At 28.3% G+C, this 15,285-nt stretch overlaps 1 long non-coding RNA gene across 2 annotated transcripts; it reads right to left on the bottom strand.

The window, feature by feature from the left end:
• Window positions 1-7,558: 7,558 nt before the first annotated feature.
• LOC136079693 (uncharacterized) lies at window positions 7,559-9,710 on the bottom strand. Of its 2 annotated transcripts, XR_010638138.1 has the most exons (4): window positions 9,439-9,707; window positions 8,685-8,779; window positions 8,404-8,569; window positions 7,559-8,283 (listed from the first exon to the last, which is right to left on the bottom strand). It is a non-coding gene; the product is annotated as an uncharacterized LOC136079693 (long non-coding RNA). The 2 variants fall into 2 exon arrangements; XR_010638137.1 differs by having other exon boundaries at window positions 8,404-8,779; window positions 9,439-9,710.
• Window positions 9,711-15,285: the final 5,575 nt, after the last annotated feature.

Here is a 15,285-nt window from a genome sequence, read left to right as displayed (position 1 = left end):
TTCTTTGCCAAGAAACGAATTTTACTTGATACCTTCTGATAAATGTTAGGAATTTCTATAGTCGAGAAGTATTTTTCGCTTAGCTCCAAAAACTGTAGTAACCTTTTGAAACCAGGACTTTCTACTATAATAACAGATTGGTTATCTGTGCATATCATTTCAGCAATAAGTCTTGTAATTTCTATTGCCTTCAGATCTGTAGATGTGAGAGGCTGGTCTTGGCAAACAATTGGTGTATTGTCGGTTGTTTAGGAGATGAAGATTTAGGCTTCAATTTAGAAGAACTAAGTGTAGAACAAGAACTTCTAGTATTGGTCTCTGCATCCTTAGACTTTGGCCTTAGACTTGACATGGTCATATGAGTTTCAAAAGCAGGTTTAGGACTGTATTTAGAAGATGATCCTGCAGTAGGGATATCCTCGCATATATCAAAATAGATAACACATAGCTTTTATCTTGTTTCTGATTTTTGATATTAGATTTAAAAAGATTGAAAAGTTTTTAAATGCTTTAGCATGATTGATGTTTATATGCTTTAGCATGTTCGATGTTTAAATGTTTTAACATGTTCGATGTTTAAATACTTTAGCATGTTCGATGTTGCGTATGACTGACAAATTCTGCCACCACCCCCGGATATAACTGTTTAGCAAAAGTTGCATATTGCAGAGTTAGTGTCATTTAAATTGATCGCATTTTAGTCCCATACCTCGCTTTTCTTTCGTTTCTGCATAATAATGATACTATATATATGTATATATTCTGAAATAAAAACAGCATTTACAAATATAAAAAAAAAATACTAACAATAATAATTATAATAAAACAACCAAACAAGATTATTATAATAGTACTTATCGTCGATTCGAATATCAATTGAAATTTTGTGGCAGTATTTTGTGTATTTGCTTCAACGATGATATTAAATGCAAAAATGAAAATTTAACGTAAATTAAACAAAAGAAAATCACAACGGCAAGTGTATATCTTCATTTCAATTATCAAAGGAGTAATATTAAAAGAAGTGTAATAATAGTGTATATCTTCATTTCAATTATCAAGGAAGTAATATTAAAATAAGTGAAGTCGTAAAAAGTAATTTTAAAAAGAATCGGAATCGTTAAAAAACGTAGAGAATCGCGATTCTTACGATTCCTTGAGAATCGCTAAAACCGGGAGAATCGGAATTGGAGTTGGCCCACCTCTAGTTTACTGTTTACAGTTTTGGAGCTTATTTCATTTTTATATTAAAAAAGACAAAACATCATTACAAAACAATTTTTTATTACAGAAACTTTTCTTACTATAGAAATATGTTCAATATACTTAGGGTAACATTACATAATTTGGCACATTAGTCAATCTTGCTCACTATCCTTAATCTATATTTAGCTGATGGATCAATATTTAGCTGCGTGTCAATTAAGTCATACGCTGCACCATCAAAAAGACGTAAATTTAGAGCAGCAAACCAGCTTTATCAGCATCGAAACAATTTTGACCTTAAAAGAATCGTAAATAAAAAAGTATCTCTTAAAAAAATCTTGTTGGTTTTCGATAAGTTTTTTGCTACTTAATATGCCGAATTTAAACGAGCTAATGCAACTTTACCGAGTTAATAAGTTATTGTGCGCTGCAGGATCATAATTTTATTTTGTTCTCCACAGTTTATTCTCTAATTGTAATAATATTTACAATCGTTTGAAATGATAGAATATGCATAAAATTGTTTTCTGCTAAACCTACCAAATTAACTCAATTTCGCCCTCAGAATAAATATATTATCGTCCATTGCAAATCCACTTCTCCCGGGTAGAAAAGAATAGATGTAGCATGTTATATTGAGACTTTTGCTATCAGCAGCTTTAACAAAAAAAAACCATTCGCCGTGACCCCTATTGCTTTTTTGATTAGTTTGGGATGAAGTATTTAAAAAATGATTTAAATTTAAAATCATAAAATTTTATAAGGATACGTATCGTCGGGGATAGTGCAAAACCGCGCAACTACGCGTAACTACGCGTAACTAGCATTGGATAATACCGCGTACTTTACTACATATTTTTTACGGGAGAAAGTTACAATCTTTTTTTTGTTTCAACAGATTTTGGGCTCATTTTAGTATAAAGAATATTATTCATGTTTTGTGATGTTTTGTAACTATAGATATTTGGTTTTAAAACTAATAATATCCAATTATAGTAGACAATGCTAGTTACGCGATTTTGCACTATCCCTAACGATATTGATGGGTGATATTGATAATAGTAATGGGTGATATTGATAATAGTAATGGGTGATATTGATAATAGTAATGGGCCGGGTGAATAAAAATGAGCTATTGCGTTTACTCAGTAATTGGTCAGCTTTACGTGAATAAAAAATTAAAGAATTTTCCTAAAGTTTTTATTCACGTACAGCTGAGCAATTACTAAGTAAATTGCTTAACTTTACATGAATCAAAATTTGAGCAAAACTACTAAAGTTTTTTTTTACGGAAAGCTGACCAGTTATTGAGTAAAAGCAATTGCTCATTTTTATTCACCCGGTCTAATAGCTCTAGTGATATATTTAAATAAGTCTTTTTAGATTACATGAAAAATAAAAATAAAAACGAAACCCACAAATTATACAAAAATTTGTATAAATTTTTGCATAATTATATTTTATATATTATATTTTACAAACCATATATGGTTTATAAAATATAAACTTTAAGTAAAAAAAAAAGTACATTTGTTACTTAGGTCGTTAGGAAAGTTCGTAGAATTCCCCTACTAAAAAAAAAAGAAGAGTTTTTTTAACTTTTATTTTATCAAATGTTCAAAATAATGTCCATCGTTATCTATACAAAGTTGCATCCTTTCAAGCCATTTGTCAAACGTTTTTTTATACTCTTCTTTGGGTATACTTTGAAGTAGCTTCGTCATGCGAGTTTTTTGACTTTAGACGTCAGTATCGTCATCAAGATTTTTTTTTATCAAGTTGAATAGCTAATACTCGGATGGAGCTAAGTCTGGTGAGTATGGTGGGTGGCTAATTATTGTAATTTCAGCTTGGTTTAGACAATTTTTGACGGTTTCAGTCACATGGGGTCGAGCGTTATCATGGAGAAATTTGAAATTTTGAGTGCCTGTTTTAGGTCTTTGCTTATTTATTTCGCATATAAGAGGTTTCAAAGAATTTTTTTATATAATATTCGCTAGTAATGGTGTCTCCCTTTTCAACATAACCCAAATGAACTACACCTGTTGTTTTGAAGAAGATGTAGAACATGTTTTTCGGCTGAAACCTGTCGCATCTTACTATAGTTCTTGGACTTTCACCTTCACCGACCCAACTAGCATTGGCCGACTTGTGTCCAACTTGTCTCAAATAAAACAACGACTCATCCCCTGTAATAATATCACATAGTCTCCATGGGTCATTTCTGAAAAGGGCTAAATTTTCCTTACATGCCTCAACTCTATTCTTGCGATTTTGACCGGTTAACTCGTGGGGTATCCAACGTGATGTTAGTTTTCTTTTTTTAAGTGCGCTGTGAATGATTTCGTTGATTGTAAAACGATTACTCGATGTCAGGGCTTCAATTATATCATGTGTTGCATGCGGATTTTCTTCAATGATGGCTCTCACACGCTCAATATTCTCAGCTGTATACGAGGTTCGAGGGTGCCCTGAGCGAGGATCATCTTCGAGACTCTCTACCATCTTTAAATAAAGTAGCCCACTTGGCAACTGTACTATATTTTGGAGCTTGGTTACCATGAACTAAAACCAACTCATCGGATATAGCTTGTGCTGAAACTCCAAGTAGAGCACGGGTTTTAATATATGCTCGATATTCGAATTTTTCCATTTTAAAATTTTTTTTTTTAACGTATATAATAAAATTTAAATAACTTTTTAATAAACATTCAAAATATTTCAACAAGTACTTAAAATGTTCATAATTAAACACAGTTTAAAATGATATATATATATATATATTTAATTATTTCTTGTCTCATTGTATCTTTACAGATGAAGTTCTACGAACTTTCCTAACGACCTAAGTATTTCATAACAAGTAAGTTGATATCAAAACTGAGAAAAAGAGAAAAAAAAGAATGCTTTCATTTAATTAATATTTACGTTTATAACAAATAATATCTAAAAAGTTAATATTTGTAGCTACAAAAAAGTTTATTAAATAATTCGTACTTTAGAAGCTAGCTGCTAAAGCACAAACTAATTCATAAAAGTGCAGCTCATCTTTAGTAAAAGATATTTGCAGCTGTAGAGAAAAAAAATACTTGTCAATTCTGTTCTTAAACGCATTAACTGGCGGAGCCATTTTGCATGCTATCGGCAAGTTATTCCAATCATTAACAATACGATTTGAGTCGAAATTATGACGAGCATTAATTTATGTGAATTTATGCCTTAAGACGTTAAATGGTGATCTGTGAATTGGTAGACTATGCCTATTGATGGTCTCAAATCGAGTTTCCAAAGAAGTAAAAATGAGACGCTGACACCTTTCGTCATAAGGTAATCCTATTAAATCATTCGGGGCTTTTTTTGCTTTGTGCTGGACTTTTTCAATTTCCTTGATGTCACCTTTTTAAGTAAGGACACTATACCGGAACAGCGAGTTCCAGATGCGGCTTGAATGAGGGGGGGGGGGGGATGGATACTACTCCAAAATATTTCTGAGAACCTTTTTTTTTTAAGTCATTTTTTCATTCAGTTTCTTCAAAATTATTTATTTGAAAAATTATTGGGGATATTGCCCCTGCTGCCTCCCACTTCCTCCGGTTACTACGGTCATGATATATAGTTTACTCCAAACCTTTTTTTGTTTTTTGTTTGTTTTTTTAATTCGCCGTTAAATAACTTTTACAATTTAATAGTTTATAAATAAAAACACTGTCGGGGCAAGTAGAAGACATTATTTTGTCTTATCACCGAGCCCCAATCGTACGTATTTACAATAACCGCATAATATATTTATACTTTACAAATTATTTATTGAAAATTATCAATGTAAAATAAATAAAAATTAGTTTAAGAAATACTTCAAGAACAGTATACATGTTAAGAGTTATAATCAAGTAAACAAGAAAAACTGAAAGAAAAGTAAAAAAGAAAAACAAAAAATAAATTAATTAATTAAAAAACACGTATTTACAAGAGCCACACTATATACGTATATTATACAAAGTATTTATTGAAAAGTATGAAAATAAAGTATATAACAAACTGCAATAAAGTAATATTTAAATAAAAAACGAAAAATTAAAAATAAAAGAGTACTTAATTTACAAAAACCGTAATATTTATGTATATTTAAAAATAATTTGAACAAAATTAAAATAAATAACAATTCATTTATAGTTAAAAAAAAAATTAAAAAATTAAAAAAAAATATTCAAGAACTCAGATAAGATTTCAAACAATAACTTTTAAAATTTGAGGAAACACCATAACTGAATTAATAAAAAGAAAAGAAAAAAATTGATAAATTCTGAGACATATTTTATATAACTGAATTCTAGTTTAAAAGAAGCACTTAAAATCGGATATGTTAAAACCCATAAATAATAACATTAACTGAAGTTTCTCTTTTAATGTTAGCGTTATTGATTATTAGATTTGGTAGTTTAATGGGAATATTTTCTAATTTATTTATTTTATGAAATAAAATAAATTTGGTTTTATCCACATTTAGATTCTGTGGGAATAAAAAAGATTGGAGTCATCTGCAAAAAAAATACAATTTAAGAAGTGTGTTGCTAAATTTAAATCATTTCTATATACTAAGAATAATAAGGGTCCTAAAATAGAGCCTTGGGGGACACCACAAGTTACAGCATATGGAATTGTTTGTTTTTGCTCATATTGCATAAGTTGCTTTCTATTGGTCAAATAGCTTTTGAACCAAAATTAAGTTATTATTTTTTACTCAATAATATTCAAGTTTTTTTTTTAGTATATTATGGTTTACAGTATCAAAAGCCTTTGACAGATCAATGAAAACTCCTAATGTAAAGTAGTTAGTAGATAAATGCGTATTTTATTTGATTGACTTTTTCAACCACTGCATGTTCAGTGCAACATTTTTTTTGAAACCAAACAATACAACATATTGTTTTCTGATAAATAATTAAATAGCTTGTTGTACATTATTCTTTCAAGCAATTTTGAGAAACACGGTAATATAGATATAGGTATATAATTAGAAATAATAGTCATCGCCAGTCCTAAAAACCGTTGTGATTCGTGCAATTTTTAATTTTTCCGGGACAATACCTGTTTTAAAAGAAAGAATATCTGAAACAAAAGAGGTTTGATTATATCATAAACAGATTTTACAACATTAACGTTAATTTTATCAAACCCAGCACTTTTGTTAGTTTTAAGATTATAAAAGGCGGTTCGCAATTCAATTTATTTAAGATTAGGTTCATCCATAACTTTATTGTAATTTTTTAAATTACTCAAATGAAGTTGAATTCAGAGGAATTTTTGATGCCAAATTTGGATCAGCATTAATAAAAAACTGTTTATTTTTTCAGCAATAATTGATTTATCATCGATATTTTTTTCATCAACTGTTATTTTTTTTGGCAGAGTGTTTTTCGCATAATTATTTTTGCCAATTACTTCTTTAATTACTTTCCAAGTTTTTTGGTGTTTCCGCTTGGTTTGTCTAATAGCTTTGCATAATAAAGCTTTTTAGAGTTTCTTTTTGTTTTTTCGAATATATTTTTGTGGTTTTTATATGTCATTTTGTTTTTATAAGTTGCTTTTTTTTAAGTATTTATATAACTTTTGTTTTCTTTTTGAGAATTTTAGTAACCCATTAGACACCCATGGAGTCATAACTGTTTTTGTTTTCATAATGATTTTCTTTTCAGGAAACGCTGTTTCATATTGCATGCAGAATTGACTTAGAAATAGATCACATGAGTTGTTAACATTGTCTGATTGCAATACCAAATTCCAATCAGCGTTGTCTATTAAAAGGTTTTGAAACTGTTTTACAGAGTTTTTTTGATCTGTCGCCTAAATACGGTAGTTTTAGAAGGAATGTTGTTATTTATTATGTTATAAATAACTAAGCCCAGACGGCACATCTGGTTTTAATCTCGGAATTAAAACCCGTATAAACACGTGTTTGTTACGATCCAGGCGTAAACCAAAAACACGTGGATTTCACGGGAAGTTGAACTGGAGTTTTACACGTGTTTTTTAAGGTTTCAAACACGAGTTTTTTTATGTTTTAAATACGTGTTTTTAAGGTTTTAAACTCGTGTTTTATGAGGTTTTAAATTCGTGTTTTCTATAGTTTAAAACGGCCTTATGGCATTAAATAAAGTTTCCAAACGGAAACTTTATTTAATGCCTCAAGTTAGTTCAGGCATAAGTTTTCCAAACTTATGCCTGAACTAACAGCTGTTCAGCACGGTTTAATGATAAACCAAAAATACGTAGGTTTTGTTAGACACGTTTATAGCTTTAAACATGTAAACCTTTTTTTATATATACTATATTATATTTACAACAATTTTGTTGTTTTATTTTTGTTTTTTAAGGTAAATTATTTTACAATAATACTACGAAGAAAAAATAAACAAAGAAATAAAAAACCAAATCATTAAAAATAAGCTAATAAAAGACGCTTGGCACATGGTTACCGTACATAATATTTAATTTCGATTGATCGCCTCTTCCGTCGTTATAAAATCTAAAATCGTATAACAATACGCTTTCGCATTTTTACAAACAATTCCAGTAGCATCGAATATTCTTTTTAATTTTTCTTAAAAGTCGGGTCTCGAACTTTACTAATTCCTCAATTGAGGTAACCTGTTCAAATTTAATTTCTTTCAAATCTTTATCTAAAAACTATTGCAGTAGCCCAAATTTCTTTTTATGTAATGGTGTGACACAATCATTTTACGCTAAAACATGGCATCATCCATGGGAGAGGTTTCGTTTGTCTGATTTTTTGGTCGGTCTGTATTGGTAATGGTTTTTGATGATTCGCCTTAATCTACTTAAAAAAAAACAAGTTTTATAATAAATAACAAAATAAATGATTATCTTAGTCTATTGTTTTGTATTGTACCTAAATAAATGCACTATAAAAAATGCTATTTGAAAAAACCAGAGTGATGATTCGATGGAAGAGTAAAATTGCTTTTTTCCTTATTAATCACGCTTGTTTGTGTCTGTACATTTAAACGGAATCGACCCTTCATTCTTCTTTTCAAATTGTTTTTTAGAGCCTTCAACCTAAATAAGAGAGGCCCTTTAAGAATTTATGAAACCCATTAAGAAACATAATTCATCAAATATACTATTGTACTTTTTAAATGTTATAAACTTTTAAATTAAATGCAAATAAGTTATTACTTTGGAAACACCCAGAAGCCCGAGTATTCACAAGTATTTTCATTAGCATTTGTACAAGGATGTAAATCCTCTCTTAATTGATTTTTGCTTATAAATATAGAAATCTTTAAAGGTTGATTTGAAACCATCTCATTTAGGTTTTGTTGCTTGTTTAAGTGCAAATATCCTGTTTTAAGATAAATTAGACTAATAAATACTCAAATATAGGTAATAAATATAAATATAAGTTATATATAATATTTAAAAAAAACCAAATGCACACATGCCCCCTGTTCACCTACCTTAATCAACATTAACATTATTATCTTCATTAAGTTTCTGAAGTCTTCTATAAATATATTGCCTTCATCTAGATTATGTGATAACGGTAAAACTCCTAAAAGATAAAATTTGCAAAAACAAAATTTACCAGAAATATTAGTGTCATTTTAAATTTTTTGAAGTTAAAGATAAATAACTAGAGTTTCAATACAAGTATTTTCATTAACAGTTGTACCACCATTAATATTTTTTCTCATTCTCTTTTTCGTTGAACATGTGAAAAACTTAGTAGTTGACTTTTAGTAGAATTAGTAAGATTATTTTAGTAGATTATAAGTAAGTAGAAGACTTATAGTAGAATCTTTTCAATTTATGTTTTGTTGCTTATTAAAACCCACATATTCTGGTTTAAAAATGTTATATATATATATATATATATATATTATATATATATATATATATATATATATATATATATATATATATATACACATACGCACAAACAAAACAAAAAAAGTTCAATATGTGCTAATGCATATCACTAGCCATAGCCTGCTTGATAATAGACCCTTACCTTTATCAGCAAAAAAAAATATCATTTCTGCAATCAGATAGACTATGCAAGAAACTTTCTTGCTGGCTTCGGCTCATGCCATATTTTTTATACTGCTGACTCATTTTTGTATCTTCTCAAACAATTAAAAATTAATTTAACATTTACATAATAATTTTTGTATATAAACAATTGATTTACAGATAAGTAAAGTTACTTACGGACAGTATTTTGCAACAAAGTATTACTAGATTTTGCTGTCAATATTGGTAGAGAAAGTTTATTCGATGAAGCATAGGTAGGACAAATTTAAACATTCAGGAAATAAATTTCCAGCTAAGGCTGACCGATATTTTTTCATATATTCTTTCTACTATGCTGAACTTGTTCTTTTCATTTTTGTTAAATAATTATTATTATTAGGATATCCTATAGCATTTAGTACACACACATTTATATAGGAACAACACTAATATTTTTCAAACATATAACAATAATAACAATAGTAATAATAATAACAATAGTGTGTATGTATGTATATATGTATATATATATATATATATATATATATATATATATATATATTTATACATACATACATAATATATAGACTTATACATACACACATATATACATATGAATACATAAATGAACACATACATATTTTATATATGTATTATACATACATATATAAAATATACATTGTATAAAATATATAGATACACGTGTGTATATATATGTGTATATATATATATACATGTGCATATAAATATATATATATATGTGTGTGTGCATATATATATATATATATATATATATATATATATTTATATTTATATGTATATATATATATATATATTTATATGTATATATATATATATATTTAAATATATATATATATTTAAATATATATATATATACATATATATATATATATATATATATATATATATATATATATATATATATATATATATATATATATATATATATATATATATATATATATATATATATATATATATATATATATATATATATATATATATATATATATATATATATATATATATATATATATATATATGCTAATACTTAACAAAAACTGAATTTATTTAACATATAAATTTTCTCGACAAATGTTTTCCTGAATGTTCTTGTTACACACTCCAAAACCTTCCGAATAATAAAATGCAATAAATTTAAATAATCGCGTGCTTTTAGTAATGGTTTCACATTCGTTGCGAAAACTTCTGATAATTTAATACTTCATTTTTGTAACTGAAAAACCATCACTAAAAACTTAATATCCAAACTGGTTTTTTGGTAAAATATAGTAGTTAATATCACGGAATCAAAACCCTATTCTTGACACGTGTTATTCTCAGTGTTTTCGGGAGTTTTAAACACGCAACAGAAACCACGCGTAACTTTTAAACGAGTTGTGCCGTCTGGGAAGAATGTTGGGAAATGATCTGATAAGTCAGTTTTGATGTTAAGACGGTTATTATGAAAGTTATTAGTTATTATATTATCAAGAAGTGTAGAAGAGTTTTTAGTCACTCTGGTTGGCTTGTTTATTGTTGGAATTAAGTTATATCGAAGAAGAGTGTTTATAAAATTTTTTACATTATTATTTGAAGCATGTTTTTTTAGGTCAATGTTTAGATCCCCAGCCATGAAGATATGATCTTGCGTTATATTGATAGCTGTTATGAATGATTTAAGATGAGTTTTAAATTTTTTTAAATTACCTGATGGTGGTCTATATGTCGCGTTTACAATTATGCTTTTTGTATTTTTATTTTTTAATTCAATGCATAATGACTCACAATCTATTTCATTCACACAGAGATCGTTACGTAAACTATAATTAATTGAGTTGTGGATAAAAATACTTACGCCCCCACCAATGCCAAAATTACGTGGTTGGTGAACTGATTTGTAATTAATTAGTTCAAATTGCGCATTTGTTTCACCATACTTACACCAAGATTTCCGTAAGACAAATAATTTTAAAGGCATGTTTTAATTCATCCAACAAAAACTTAAAGTTTGAAAACCTTTTTTAAACTTCAAATATTAATTTTTAAAATTGAAAAAAAAGTTTTCTTTTTTTGGAGATATTGGAAAGACTCGAAAATTGTATAGTATTGATTTTCAAATATTTGTTGATAAAAATTATCAAAGTTATTCTCTTGCGTGAGAATGATAATTTATCAAAAAATTTAATTATTAGGTTATCGTCCATTTTTTTTGTTTTTTTGTTTTTGTTTTTAAAAAAATAAAATAAAACAATAATAATAGAAAATAAAAAGGACATTTGTATAAACATAAAAATGCAAATAAAACAATAAAACTCAACTCTTGCTTTCTTGGCACGGTTTTTTTGATACCCAATCGCGTTCAATTAGCTTATCATACGATATATATGCAAATTTTCCCAGTTGCCTTTCAGTTTTCAGTTTTTTTCTCCAGTCTTTTCTTACTACGTTAGTTTCATAGCAAAAATCTTTATTAATGAAAATACTTTCACACTTTAATTAAAAAATTTTTTTTTAAACTTCTACTTTATCTTTGTAATCTAAAAGTTTTATAATGATTGTACGTGGCTTTTTTGCATCTTTGTGTCCGCAGCGATGCACTCGTTCAATTTTAACATTTTTTACCCCTAAAGTCTGTTCAAACAGTTTGATCATCTTGTTTCACTTTCCGTCCATGTTTCATTTTCGTTTTCTTCAGTCCATTGATCCTGAGATTATTTCTTCGTGACCGATCTTCAATTTCTCTTTTAGGTTTTTTTTAAGGTTGGTGAGCTCAATATTTTTATGTGCTACTACTTTCTCGATAGATTCAATATTATTTTTAATCTTTTTTTCAATGAGTTCTTTGTAAAAATTTAACTTTCTTTTATATCAACTACATCCTTTTCGAGTCTTTTAATTTTTTCCATACTGTCGGTAATATTTAATTCTGCTTTTCGTAGTCTGTCACTCGTTATCTTTAAACTTGCACTAATGAGTTTAAGAACGTTTTCTTCTTGTTTTTTTTATTAGTAACTCAATGTCTTTCTTGTACTCAGCGAACATTTTCCAAAACATATTTCTTATTTCGTTTATGGTAACTGCCATATTTAACAATTAAATTGATAACAATTGTTAACCTTCATATCTCTTGATATAAATGTTATTTTTAATAGGCCAATTGTCATATTTGTTTTACGTGTTGCAACCTGTATGCTTTGATTCCATTTTAGATCATTAGATATAAAGATACCCAGGTCTTTCTCAATATCCGTTAAAGACATTGTGTTTTTGGAATGCTTACTAAGAAATATATTTTTGTATGTATTTTTATTCTATATATTAAAAGGAGATTATTTTATAAACTAATTACCACTTTTGTAACATCCTTGGCATTATTGTAAAACTTGTAAAACTGAGCCCCAAATTTAATTGATAACTGTTTTGATAAAGATTGATGATATCCATAACTTGATAATAGAACTATGGCCCTGCATTGAGTGTTGAGTATTTTTTTAATTTTGATTTACTTCCATCAAGGTTACAAGCAACCACTATTAAATTGGAATTACTAGAAAAAAAAGAATAAAGTTATTGAGCAAGGAAACTGTTGACAGAAGACTCGAAAAGTTGTAGGTTGTATGAGATAGGAAAACATAAAGATGGGAAAAGTTTAAAAGGGTTAAAGTGCTGGGAAAAGAACTAGACGAAAGTTTAGCAGAAAGAGTGGGTCCAACTACGTTTACAATGCATTTTTCGACCTTGTCTAGAAGAAAAAGAACATCATTAGAAGAACCAGCCAAAATATGACCGCACTGTTTCATACAGGGACGAACAAGAGATTTTCAGAGGTAGAGAATGTAATCAGGAGTATACAGGGTGCGGAAAAAGTTCCCGTACAAAAATATAAACAGCAAAAACAGCAAAAGTTCCTGTACAAGACGAGAAACAAATTACACTTTAATTTAAAACAAAATAATACTAAAAAATACTAAAAGAATACGAAGGAATACAAAAGAATACTAAAAACACATTAAATATTTAAATAAAACACCATTCAGATAATTCTTTTAAATTATAATTTTGTATGGGAACTTTTTCCACACCCTGTACAAATAGCAAGCACGATAAAATGAAGCAACCTTAGCGGTTACTGATTTAGCAATCGAGTGTATATATAGTTTACATGAAAGGTCAGTTGTAAGCAATAATCCATGAAGACGTAAAGAAGAGGATTCAGTGAGAGGGTTGCCATTTATTAATATAGGAATGTTGATAGTATTGCGATGGTTGTTTGCAGTAAACAACTGAGTTTGTTTGAATTAAAATTTACAAGCCACTGTGAACCCCCTGTTGCAAAATTGATATTAAGTTCAAGACCGGCTGTTCTGAGTTATTGAAAAGAAAATGACTTTTTGTCAGGACAAAAAGTCATTTTCTTTAGATGCAAGGTTGTCGGAAGATCAATAATGTAGGTAAGAAACAAAATAGTACCAAGAATAGAACCTTGAGGTACACCAGAACTTACTGGAAATGAAAAAGAGTGTTGGCCTTTGAGGATGACTTTAATAAAGCGGTTAGAAAGTAAAGATTTGATAATCTCAAAAACTTTTCTAGATACACCTATGAAACAAGCTTATGGAGAATATCATCAGAATATCAAGAGAAGATCATCATGCCAAACTTTGTAAAAAGTTTTAAATATTTCAAGAGCTATAGTCCTACGCCTCCATATAATGAACAATAAAATCTTTCCGTTACAGCATTTAGCAAGTCAGCCGTAGAAAGAAAGGATCGTAAATTGTAATGATTGTCTAACAATAACTTTTTTTACTCAAGATGGGGTGCAAAAAATTTGTTGATCAAAGACTTAAAGACTTGGCAAAAACAGATTTGAATCACAGATGCCAATTTCCAGCAGACAGGTAAACAAGACTCAGTCAAGCACTTATTAATTAATTTAGACAGAATTGATAAGAGTTCTAAAGAACAATATTGTAAGACTATGACAGGAATGTTGTCTGGACCACAAGCCGAAAAATAGTTTAATTGAGATATAACAACGGAAGCTGGAGTAATTTGAATATCTAACAATGGGTTAACCGGTTTAATTGAAATGGAAAGAAGAGAATGGCCACAAGATTCAAGAGTTAAATTAGAAAAAAAGATTCTTTCCAAACTTTTTTTCTGCTTTATCCTTGGGGATGGTTATAAGATTTCTTGCAATAATAAACAGCCTTTTGTTATTACGAAAGTTGTTCCTTTGAAAAAGATAAAAATGACATGGTGAGATCGAAAAAGAAGTACAAAATGAAAGATTTATAGAGATCACTGCATGGTCAGTAACATCTAATGGTGTTTAGTTAGTAACCATCTACATGGTTTATGAGTTATTAACCATCTAAGTGGTTTAGTCAAGAGAGCGCTAAGATTCAATAACTCAAGACAGGCTTACCAATCTCTAAGTTATATCTATTAAGCACGATCTGTGCTTCAACAAAAACGTTGCATATTTTGATATGAATAAAACATGGGGAGTCAATTTCTGATGAAGTAGAAGGTATAGTATCTATCACACTATAGGCATACAGTTACTTGCAATATAATAAAGTTCGGTTACTCGTCTGTTTGTCTGTTTTTTTAAACTTATTTATTTTTATTTTGTTTTCTTAAAAAATAGTAAACTCCTCCTAAAATAAAACCTTTCAGTTCTTTTAGCGTTTTGATTGGTATTAAAATCAGTTTGCATTAAATGGATATGTTGGAGCGCTATTAATATTTTGATCCCAGGCGTCATAAATAGAGTGTATCGAAAAACAACTTTTTTTGATTTTGAAATTGTAATAGAGCGGAAAAGTTCCATAATGCTATAAAAAGTAACTATGCCAATTTTTTTTTTTTTTTATGTCTTCAGTTTGCGCTAGGGTTTTATTATTCTTAAAAAACATTTTTTCTGACCTTTTTTACAAAATAAAATTAACAAATTCTATGCATAGACTAGAGTTGTAATAGAGTTTAAACATTACACAATGATTAAGTTAGAAA

This window comes from Hydra vulgaris, chromosome 04 (genome assembly GCF_038396675.1).
Source record: "Hydra vulgaris chromosome 04, alternate assembly HydraT2T_AEP".
NCBI classification, from domain to species: Eukaryota; Metazoa; Cnidaria; class Hydrozoa; order Anthoathecata; family Hydridae; genus Hydra; species Hydra vulgaris.
This window is presented reverse-complemented; position numbering and strand designations above follow the sequence as displayed.